Genomic DNA, 10,142 nt, shown 5'->3' with positions numbered 1-10,142 from the left:
GTCCCAAGAACCTGACTTCAGAAACACCTGCTGGTGAATGCAGGTGGAAGAAGTATGAAGGGAGATTTCATAATATATAAAAGTATTTAAACTATTCATACTATTTTCTCTGGCATCTACGAATTCCACTTCTGGCAGTTCTTCTTAAAAAGGCCTCAGTAGGGGCGCCTGGGTGGCTCAGTCGTTGGGCGTCTGCCTTTGGCTCAGGTCATGGTCCCAGGGTCCTGGGTTTGAGCCCCGCATCGGGCTCTCTGCTCGGCGGGAAGCCTGCTTCTCCCTCTCCCACTCCCCCTGCTTGTGTTCCCTCTCTCGCTGTGTCTGTCAAATAAATAAATAAAATCTTTAAAAAAAAAAAAGAAAAAAATGCCTTAGTAGTTAAACAGTAGTGAATTTGCATCGAGGGTTTAGCGTGTGTGTAGAACCCACAGGTACCAGCAATGTAGTCCTCCCACAGCTCTCTAATTACTCCGATCTTCAGCTGATGGTGAGTTTGAGCGAGTTGAGGTCTTTTTACTTCAGTTACAGAGCTAGAAAGCATCTGTGCTAATCTGAGGCACAGGCTGTGTCTGTTTAAATCCAGTCACTCTTACTCCCATTTGATTTTTATCAAAATAAGCCCAATGACGTATAGTGATAAGACACATATTGTCAAATGTTTATTGTCTAATTTAGGGTCAGGGTACGTGGGTGCTTACACAATCTTGTTAAGTTTTCTGAATATCTGAAAATGTTGTAGACAGAATGTTGAGGAAAAGTAAATCCAATAAATGCAGTATTTTCTAAGGTTCACATATCTTGGGCTGAGGGGTTCCCCCTCATTCGTTTCTAGACAAATTGTCTCTAGGCTACTGACTTTTCCTTGTATTAAAAAAAATACTCTAGTAAGACACCTAGGTCGGCCAAAAGGAAATCTGTGCCCAGATAAAGGTCTCTACCGCCCCTGCAGGCCGGCTGGGTGCTCTGCGTGTAGCTGGCAAGGGTGAACCCAGTGAGGACTGCGGTGGATTTCAGGCTCGTGTTGGCCTGTGCTGGAGGCCGAACTCCGCTGATGATTTTTCCTTTCACCTGTGGGCTCACCTGAGCGCCCTGCGATCGGGATCCTCCCTGAACGCCTCGAGGACCTTGACGTCCAGGACCCGCTGTCGTCTCCCCTTGTCGCCGGTAGAGGGCGACGCCGCCGCAGCTAACGCGACCCTGCGGGAGGAGGCGTTGCGCCGCGTCCCGCGGCCTTCTGGGAGATGTAGGCGGTGGGGCAGCACGCATGCGTAGTGCGGAACCGGAAGTGGGTGCGCTTACGCCGGGAGGGGTGGGCGACGGCCTTGCGAGAGGGACGTGATGAGAACCTGGCATGTACCTTGCCGCTGGTGCTCAGCCGCGCGATTAGCGCTCGGGCTGGGGGGCGGGGCTGCCGGGAGGACCCCGGACCGCGCTGTAGGCGCCTCCAGTGGGGGCGGGTGCCCGCTGCTGGCCGTCACTGGGGAGTCGCCTCTCAGATGCCCCGTCCGGGCAGGGGCCTTTCCCCGGATCCAACCCCGCTTCCCAGCGAGACCTCCATCTTCTGGAGGAGAAGCAGCGCTGGTGGCAGACACCCTCTGGCCCCTGGATATCTGTACCGTTTCCTTCCCACGCGTGCTGCACGCCCCTCCCAGAGGAAACTTGGGATCCACTGACCTTGAAGCTAAAGGGCAACTTCTGAGCCGCACCCCCGCTCCCAATGTGCGGTGGTGAGCGGAGACTAGATTCTCAAAGGAAAAGGCAGATTCCAGCACAGCACTTACGAGTTCTGTCCTGACCACAGAGGAGGCTTCTGTATTTTCTTTTTTTTTAACTGAAAATCAATTAATTAACATATAGCGTATTATTAGTTTCAGAGGTAGAGGTTAGTGATCAGGAGACTTTTTTTTTTTTTTTAAAGACCCTGATTCTTCCCTCTGGAAGAAAACCCCCTATTCTGTGTCCTCTGGGGTCCCTGGCCTGGCCTCCGGGAGGCCTTTTCTCCATTCTGGAAGGGGGCATCACAAATATACAAATCAAAAAACAAAATATTAACAGCACTCCCAAGATGCTCCCTTTCTGTTTCCTTCCAGTCAGTATCATCTCCCCTCCAAAGGTTTACAAACACTGTCCTGATTTCTATTGCCATGGATTCCTTTTGCCAGTTTTTGAACTTTGCATAAATGGAGTTCTTGAGTGTGTATTCTTCTTGCCTTCTTTTGCTAAACACTGTGTTTTTAAGATTTATCCTTTTTTTGTGTAAGTAGTGGTTTGTTCGGCCTGGAATCACATTGTATGAAAATGCCAAATTCAGTTCATTCTACTATTGGTAGGTATTTGGGTTGATTATGCTTTGGGACCTTTATGACTACTACTGTTATGGACATTCTTGCATATAGCTTTGGTTGCATCTTGGTATGCATTTCTGGTTGGGAATATGCCTCGGAGTGGAATTGCTGGGTGATAGGTTGTCCTATTGTTTCACTTTAGTAGATGCTGCCAGTTTTCCAAAGTAGTTATACTAATTTATACTCCTACAAGTAGTATGTGAAAGTTCCAATTCCTCTACATTCTTGCCAATGCAAAGATATTATGAATCCTTTTTAATTTTAGCCATTCTGGTAGGTGTGACTTGGTATGTCCTGTTTTCTTCTTTTTATTACCATCATTGAGATTTAATTTATGAACAATAAAATACACCCATTATACGTTCAATGAGTTCTGACAAATGTATGCAGTTCTATAACCATCAACACAAGCAATATAGTGAACATTTCCATTACTTCAAAAGTCCCTGTGCCCCTTTTGGTTGATTCCCTCTCTTCACCCAAGACTCTTAGAATCCTGACCTGCTTTCTGTTTCTACAGTTTTGTCTTTCCTAAAATTTCATATAGTTTCTGGTGCTGGTCAAGCCGGTGTAAGCCAATTACAGCCTATCTCTCCAATTGACTACAAATGAAATCTCTGAATAGAGTTCAAAAACAACTACCTAAGAACTCTGAAAAGTAAACAATAGCAGGCAGATTGAGCACTGAAATAAAAACTCGAATGATGGTATCTATGTAATAAAGGTGTGGTTTGTGTTTTCTCCCCCTAGTTTGGACAGAAGAGCAGGCCAAATCCTGGAACTATACCATAGGCACAAACAGCAAAACTCCAGGACCCTCCCCCCGCCCCCCTATTTCTAGCCAGAGGACCAGTAAGAGAAACCTTACCTGACCAAAGAGTTTCAGGGGATTTCTACTAATCTTTTCCCTGCTACTTTGCCTGGAAAGCATCCCCCATTGCATGGAACTGCACAATAGCACAAACTTAGAAAAAAATGTCTCCCTGGCCGAGAAATCAGAAAGAGGCCCCTTCTGTCTGAAGACTGTGTGTGTGGGGGGGAATCTCAATTACTTTTTCTGTTGTTTTCCTCTCACTACTACACCCTAAAGGTGGCCCCAGTGGGACAGAACTGGACTCTGAAAGAACCCCAAATTTCTGGCCAGAGAAACTAGGAAAAAGAGCTGCTGGGTGCCCAAGAGTGTGGGGGGAAATCCTGGTGAGGAGAGAACTGAAGAAGAGGATCCTGAATTCCATTTATGAACTGACATAAGTCTTGGGCTCGCCCTCATGAGCAAATATGAAACAGTCAAAGAAGCATAGGAAAGGGTTTGGAAACTAAAATAAATATAAACCACCACCCAAATTCTAGAATAACTCTGAGTGATGCATGTGTCAGGTAGACCCAAACACCATAGCAGACTTTAAAACTGAGCTGACGTTGAGGGGCGACTGGGTGGCTCAGTTGGTTAAGCCTCCAGCTTCTATTCAGGTCACGATCTCAGGGTCCTGGGATAGAGCCCCATGGTAGCCTCACTGCTCAGCGGAGAGTCTGCTGTCCCTCTCTCTCTATCCCCCACCCCCAGCTCCTGCTCTGCCTGTCTCTCTCTCTCTCTCAAATAATAAAATAAAATAAAATAAAATTAAAATAAAATAAAATAAAATAAAACCGAACTGACATTGGAATCATCATCCACAGAAAATGAGGCAGAACTTAACAGCCTAAACCTAGCTGGTTTGATTGCTGATAAAGCAAAAATTCAACATTTTCCATCAGATTTTATTTTTTTTATTTATTTTTTTTTTAAAGATTTTATTTTTTTTATTTATTCATGAGAGACAGAGAGACAGAGGCAGAGGGAGAAGCAGGCTCCCTGCAGAGCAGTGAGCCTGATGTGGGACTTGATCCCAGGACCCTGGGATCATGACCTGAGCCGAAGGCAGACGCTTAACCGACTGAGCCACCCAGGCGTCCCTCCATCTGATTTTAATAAATCCCAGAGTCTTATAAGATTCAAAATATCCAGGGCACAATCCAAATTATTTGACATAAAGAGAATCAGGCAAATGTGAACGATGACCAACATTTAAAGGAAAAGACCCAGATGCTAATCCTGAGATGAACCAGATGTTACAATTAACAAAGACTTTAAAGCAGCTATTATAACTATGCTCCATGAGGTAAAGGTAAACACAAATGAAATGCAAAGATAGAATTCTCAGTAGGGGATTAAAACTGGAAGTTGAAATTAGACCATATGCAAGTTTTGGAATTGAAAAATACCTGAAATAAAGAGTTCACCAAATGGATGTGCTCAGGAGCAGTATAAAATAAGAGGAAAGAATCAGTAAAGCTGAATGAAGATCAAGCTGAAGAATAAGCAGAATAAAAAGATCAAACTTAAAGAGCCCAGGGACCTATGGGACAATATCAAAATGTCTAAAATTGTGTCATTAAAGCATTGGGAAAGGAGAAAGATTGGTAAAGAAAAAAAATACTTGAAGAAATAATGGCCACAAACTCCCCAAATTTGGTAAAAGGCGCAAATTTACAAAATCAGGAAAGTCATTCATCCCCAACAGAAAACTATGCCCAGATATATCCTAAACAAACTGCAGAAAACTGCCCCCTGCCAAAAAAAAAAAAAGAGAAGGAAGGAAGGAAGAAAGAGAATATTGAAAGCAACAAGAAAAAATAATTAAAAAATTTTTTTTAATTTTTTAATTTTTTTTAAGGTTTTTAAAAAAAATTTATTTATTTGACAGAGAGAGACACAGCGAGAGAGGGAACACAAGCAGGGGGAGTGGGAGAGGGACAAGCAGGCCTCCCACTGAGCAGGGAGCCCGATGTGGGGCTTGATCCCAGGACCCTGGGACCATGACCTGAGCTGAAGGCAGATGCTTAACGACTGAGCCACCCAGGCGCCCCTAAAAAAAATAATTTAAAAAGGGAAATATTTCATTTAAGAGAACAATGATTCCTGTGATTGTGGATTTCACATTAGAAATCATAGAAGCTGGGGCGCCTGGGTGGCTAAGTCTTTAGGCATCTGCCTTTGGCTCAGGTCATGATCCCAGGGTCCTGGGATCAAGCCCCGCATCGGGCTTCCTGCTCATTGGGAAGCCTGCTTCTCCCTCTCCCACTCCCCCTGCTTGTGTTCCCTCTCTCACTGTGTCTCTGTCAATTAAATAAATAAAATCTTTTTTAAAAATAAAAATAATAATAAAAAAAGAAATCATAGAAGCTACAAGAGAGTAAGAAAACATCCTTAAAGTGCTGAAAGATTAAAAAAAACCCGCTAAATGAAAGCTCTCTATATAGCAAAAGTATCCTTCAGAAATGAAGCAAAGGAAAGGCATTCTTTGATGAAGAAAAAGAGACTTCATCACCAGCGTACCCACTCTATTAAAATGCTAAAGGAAGTTCTGCAGGCTGAAAGGAAATGATACCAGAAGGGTAACTGGTATCCTAACATTTCCTCTTAAATCCAATAAAATATGCATTGTTGACTTTAAAATTAAAAGTTATTTTACCAGCAAAAGTAGGTTTATCCGGGAGTAGCAGAGGGTTGCAATTTGGGGTAAACAAGCTACAGCAAAACCATTAGCTAGCCAAAAAACAGAGGAGAGGAGAGGGATGTTATTTTATGGGGAAGAAAGAGGAAGTTGGGAAGGAGTGTTTTGAACAAAATTCCACCAGAGTAAAATAAGAGTTTGGGATGATGACAGTTTCTCATGGACTGAGTTGTAGGGACTGTTGATTTCTTGTGGGAGATGCAATTTTCCATCTTTTCCTGTTGGGGCCTGTAATTGATGATTCTTTCCTATTTGGATTCTTCTGTTAGAGTCTGTTATCGATGAGTCTTGGAGTGGTACACCATGACAGCTCCAACTTTTGGCTTCCCAATTCCTTTTTAGTGAGGTTTCCCTGTGTAATTTTTGCAGCATGAACATAGAAAGCAAAAACTATAACATTGCCTGAGGGTTTTTCAATGTATGTAGATATAATACATATGGGTAAAGGGATCTATGTGACTGTAAGGCATCTATATTTTATTTGAAGTGTAAAATATTAACCTAGGTAGACTACTAAAAGTTAGATATGTATACCATAATCCCTAGAGGAACTGATGTAGTTTTCGAATGTAGGTTAGGTTTGGTGGGGTGAGGTCTGGAGCTGATGACCAAGAAAAAATTCTTGAGATGTCTTTGGTGCAAAATCATGGTTTTATTAAAGCATGGGGACAGAACCCATAGGCAGAAAGAGCGGCTGCATGGGGGTTGTGTGGGGTGACTGATTATATACTTGGGAGTTGGGGGAGGTAAGGAAAAGGGAGGTTTCAAAAGGATTTTCATATGTTCAAGACTCACAGGATACCTGAGGCCTTGCCATTGTCAAGTTAAGGTTGTTTTTCCCTCTAGAAAGGCATTAACATTAAGATAGTTGGAAGTTTCCTGGAGGAATGTCACACAAATCCCACCCCGGAGTGGGGTCTGGGGGAGAAGGTTGCAGGGTGTCAGCTTGTGCTTTGTCCTCAGCTAGCTTTCTGCTCCCTCATCAGAACCACCAAAAAAAAAAAAAAAGCAAAGATATATAGCTAAAATGCCAACAGATAAACTAAGATGGAATGCTACAAAATATTCAAATAATCCAGAGAAGGCAGGAAAGGGGAAACAAAGGAACAAATCGTAGAAGAGACAAAGAGAAAACAAATAATATTGTAGGCCTTAAATTCAACCTTATCAATAATTACATTAAAAGTGAATGATGTAGGGGTGCCTGGCTGGCTTAGTCTGTAGAGCATATGACTCTTGATCTCGGGGTTGGGAGTTTGAGCTCCACGTTGGGTGTAAAGTTTACTTAAAAAAAAAAGTGAATGATGTAAACAATTAAAAAACAGTGTCATAGTGTTGTCAAAAACCGAACTCCGTGTTTCAGAGCCAAAATATAATTCCAAGACAGAGTTTGGAATAAAGAGAAACAATAGCTTTCTTGCTTTGCCAGGCAAAGGAGACTACAGCAGGCTATGGCCTTCAAAAAACTGCAAGCCTGGTCAAGGGAAGGGACGGTGGGGGGTGGGCGGTGGGGGGTGGGGGTGGTAGGTCATAGGGAAATACAGGATCTAGCTGGTTTTGACAGAAACTGTGTATTTGCTCCCACCTTCCTTTGTCATGTCTTCAGGGTGGTTCAGGGTTCCTGAAACAAAAGGCTAAGAAGGGAGGAGGGGAGGTTTTCAGAAGGGAGGAAAAAGGTTATTTTAAAATCGAGCTTTGGGGGTGCCTGGGTGGCTCAGTCAGTTAAGTGTCTCCCTTTGGCTCAGGTCACGATCTCAGGGTCCTGCGATCAAGCCCCGCGTCAGGTTCCCTGCTCAATGAGGAGTCTGCTTCTCCCTCTCCCACTGCTCCTCCCCCCTGCTCATTCTCTCTCTCTCAAATAAATAAAATCAATCAATCAAGCTTTGCTGAAACATTAGCACAGCCATTTTGATTTTTGTTCAACTCTATGCTTTTAAGCGGTTTTGATAATGGATAAAACACAAACAAAAACAAGACCCAACTGTACAGTACCTTCAAGATTCCTATTTTAAATATAATGATATAGGTAGGTTAAAGGTAAAAATACGGAAAAAGAATATATGGCAAACACTAATCGAAAGTTGGCATGGCTATGTTGTTATCAGACAAAGTAGACTTTTTTATTTACTTTAATAAAGATTTTATTTATTCATTTGACAGAGAGAGAGACAGCGAGAGAGGGAACGCAAGCCGGGAGAGTGGGAGAGTGGGAGAGTGACAAGCAGGCCTCCCGCTGAGCAGGGAGCCCGATGTGGGGCTCGATCCCAGGACCCTGGGACCATGACCTGGGCCGAAGGCAGACACTTAACGACTGCGCCACCCAGGCGCCCCCAAAGTAGACGTTAGATCAAAGAAAATTACCAAGGATAAGAAAGGACATTACATAAAGATAAAAGATGAAATTTATGAAGAAGACATAACTATCCTAAATATGTATGCACCTGATAATAGAACTCCAAAATAAATGAAGCAAAATCTGGTAGAATTAAAGGAAAACTAGATCCATAATTATATTTGGAGACTTTAATACTCCTCTCTCTGTAATTAATAGAACAAGTAGTTGGAGATTGATAAGGATATAGAGGACTCAAACAACACTATCAACAAACTTCACTGATTTGTGATTTGCCCCATCATAAGTCATATTTCGGCCTTTCCATTCTTTTTCTATACTCTTTTCACAAAAATTGAATCACAATACTGTTCAATATAACCTTTTGCTTACTATAAGGTGAATTTATTTGCATATTACAGGACTGTTGTGGGATTGTTGAGGATTATGGTCAAGAAAGAATTCTTGGAGGGGCGCCTGGGTGGCTCAGTTGTTAAGCGTCTGCCTTTGGCTCAGGTCATGATCCAGGGTCCTGGGATTGAGCCCCACATCGGGATCCACATTGGGCTCCCTGCTCGGCGGGAGGCCTGCTTCTCCCTCTCCCACTCCCTCTGCTTGTGTTCCCTCTCTCGCTGTGTCTCTCTCTGTCAAATAAATAAAAAAAAAAAATCTTAAAAAAAAAATTCTTAATACATTTTCTGGTGCAATTAGTAAGTTTATTTAAGTAGCACAGTTTATTTCTGTGGGCAGAAAGAGCTGCATTTTTTGTTGTATGAAACTTGGTTATATGCTTAGTGCTCAAGGGGGAGGGAATGTGCAGGCAGTATTAAATCATAAATGTCTTCTTTGAATTTCTACTTGTAAACTACATTTGCAAGATTTCTCTGGTGCTTATCATTCAGCTTGGTATTAACTATCTGTGAGGTGTACACGCAGTCATAAGACCATTTAAGAATGTAGCAACCATGGGGCGCCTGGGTGGCTCAGTCGTTAAGCGACTGCCTTCAGCTCAGGTCATGATCCCAGGGTCCTGGGATTGAGCCCCACATCGAACCCTGCATCGGGCTCCCTGCTTGGAGGGAAGCCTGCTTCTCCCTCTCCCACTCCCACTCCCCCTGCTTGTGTTCCCTCTCTCTGTCTCTCTCTCTGTCAAATAAATAAATAAAATCTTAAAAAAAAAAAAGTAGCAACCAGCTCTATGTGATCCTTAAAGGAACTATACAGTCTATAGGTTAGCCTTCTGGGCTAAAGGTGAACATCTTCCTGTTTCTATGCCTTATCAGGACTAGAGATTTCTTTCTTTTTTTTTTTTTTTTAAGATTTTATTTATTTATTTGACAGAGAGAGAGAGAGAACAAGCAGGGGGCGCAGCAGAGGGAGAGGGAGAAGCAGGCCTCCCGCTGAGCAGGGAGCCCAATGCGGGGCTCGATCCCAGGACCCTGGGATCATGACCTGAGCCGAAGGCAGACACCCAACTGACTGAGCCACCCAGGCGCCCCAGGACTAGAGATTTCTCCCTAAATTTTTGTTTTAGAAGTAATTTTAATCTTACAAATGTTAAAAAACAAAATTCAACCAAGGAAATTTGAACTCTGATTTGCTTTATTAAAGGATCCTTGAATTGGGCAGCATCCCATCTCGTAAATAAAGAGGGGCTCCAGAGGGCTACAGAATGGGAAATGTTTTTAAGTGCAGGGCAAGGAAGTCATAAACAGAAAAAAAAGCGTTATTTATTGGTGAGGTCACTTTCATTTGGGGACAAAAGCGTCTTAGGTATTACTAGTGGATTCACCTTCCTTTGGGGGATGAAGAAGGCCCATGTGACAGATTACCTTTTTGGTGCGGACCAGAAAATTCCTGACAATATTTTAGGACTACATTTATGAGGGAGACTGAGAGTGCAGTTGGTTTAAG

Source organism: Mirounga leonina, unplaced genomic scaffold, assembly GCF_011800145.1.
Source record: "Mirounga leonina isolate KUSES-001 unplaced genomic scaffold, KU_Mleo_1.0 Mir_376, whole genome shotgun sequence".
NCBI classification, from domain to species: domain Eukaryota; kingdom Metazoa; phylum Chordata; class Mammalia; order Carnivora; family Phocidae; genus Mirounga; species Mirounga leonina.
Note: the sequence above shows the minus strand (reverse complement) of the source record.